The sequence below is a fragment of the Octopus bimaculoides genome, chromosome 1 (assembly GCF_001194135.2).
Source record: "Octopus bimaculoides isolate UCB-OBI-ISO-001 chromosome 1, ASM119413v2, whole genome shotgun sequence".
Lineage (NCBI taxonomy): Eukaryota > Metazoa > Mollusca > Cephalopoda > Octopoda > Octopodidae > Octopus > Octopus bimaculoides.
Window position 1 is genome coordinate 71,985,703 of NC_068981.1, and position 2,096 is coordinate 71,987,798.

Here is a 2,096-nt window from a genome sequence, read left to right on the forward strand (position 1 = left end):
ATATACATATACATATATACGACAGGCTTCTTTCAGTTTCCCTCTACCAAATCCACTCACAAGGCATTGGTCGGCCCGAGGCTATAGTAAAAGACACTTGCCCAAGATGCTACGCAGTGGGACTGAACCCGGGACCATGTGGTTGGTAAGCAAGCTACTTACCACACAGCCACTCCTATATTGCTTAGTAGTTTATATATCCAAAAAGAAGCATACTCTAAAACTTTAGACCAGTAATACTTAAAAAGTTGGTTATGAACAGTTAGGAAGTGATGTGCCTCTGGCTAACAAGTCTGATGGGTCAATTATACTGCTAAGAACTCTATAAGTATGAAACCAATAGTCACTCCCTCTAACTGGCCTTAACCAACAATCTTTTAAATATATATATATATATATGGTAAGAAGCTTGCTTCCCAACCACATAGTTCCAGGTCCAGTCCCAATGTGTGGTACTTTGGGCAAGTGTCTTCTACTATAGTCTCGGGCCAAGCAAACCCTTGTGAGTGGATTTGGTAGATGGAAACTGAAAGAAGCTCTTCGTATATATAAGTACCAGCACACAGCTGGTACTTAATTTATTGACCCTGAAAGGATGAAAGGCAAAGTCAACCTCAGCAAAATTTGAACTCAGAACATAAAGACAGACAAATACCACAAAGCATTTCGCCTGGCGTGCTAATGTTTCTACCAGCTTGCCGCCTTGATGAAATTGTATAATGCTTCCAGAAATATCAAGAGTTTATAACTAGATCTATTGTGTTCTACTTAGCTAGAATCAAAGGTAGGAAAGGCAGTAAAACAGAAAGTAGGAGAAAGATGAAGAAAACGCTTCATCATAGATTTGGTAAATGTATGTGAGAGACAACCAAAACCAAGAGCAGAAAACAAATCCTTGGTTGGTGGGACATAGGCTTTAAATGTGGAAGGTTTTGCAAAGGCTAGAAAGAAATGAGGTGAGCTCTAATGGCTGTGTATTGTTAGTGTGAGTGAATGACAAAACACAAATACGCTGAGAGTAAAACTGGATATAAAAATTATCGGGTAAAGTGTGCAAGAGAGAAAACTGAGCCGATGTGGACACATGGTGCATGTGGGGGGTTATTGGTTATATAAAGAACTGCTGACCACTTGAAATATATGGAACTTGTGGAAGAGGAAGATACAATATGACATGCTGTGAATTGGTGAATCTCAAGAAACCGTATCTCACAAAAGAGACAAAAGAACTGCGATGAGTAGCAACTTTCAGTGCTGGAGATGGAATGAAACAATTAAGCTGAGACATTGTGACATAGCTATATTAACAATAGACGTTTTACTGCTGAAGGCTGATGTAGAGAGAGAGAGAAAGAGAGAGAGAGAGGCAGACAGAAATAACGAGATGTATCAAAATGAAAATGTTATAGATAAACTGCAAAGTTATCTTGTTGACATCAGGAGGATTTAAATAAATCTTGAGTGCACAGAAAGATTTTGCCATTAGGCATCCAGTTGCTGAGTTCTGAATAACTGCAATGGTAAAACGTAGGCTGAAACTATATTTACACATCATAGGAATTTATAAACTTTGTTATAATGTGAAATAATTCTTTTTTGGAATAGTAGATTTCAAAGCAGTAGAACTAGAAATAATAATGTATAGATATAGGTTAAAAAACCTTTTGGATAGGAAAAGTTGAAGCTTGTTAATGGTTCCCTTTGTGTTTCAATATTTCAAGGCTAGGACACCTTCGGGAAATATTTGAAGAAATGGTGTTGTGAGCTGACTTCTCTGAAGAAGTCAAAAATATTAAGATGTGAAGTAAATATATTAACCAGTGAGTTGTATTTATTTCTTATAACAGGCATTGTTTTGGCTTCATAAAAAGAATATTAAAAACATATATATCAGACAATGCTTCATGCAAACTATTCTACTCTTATATCTATGTATGCATGTGTGTATGAATGTATGTATCTATATTTTCATACATGCATACACACATACATACATACATACATACATACACACACACACATACATACATACATACATGCCTGCCTGCATGCATACATACATGTATGGAAATATATAATCATGTATATGTATATAT

General features: G+C 36.3%; 1 protein-coding gene across 4 annotated transcripts in view; it reads right to left on the reverse strand.

Moving 5' to 3' along the window:
* The window catches only part of LOC106879036 (uncharacterized), a 231,431-nt gene that overhangs the window by 183,636 nt on the left and 45,699 nt on the right, over positions 1-2,096 (reverse strand). The window lies entirely within an intron of this gene.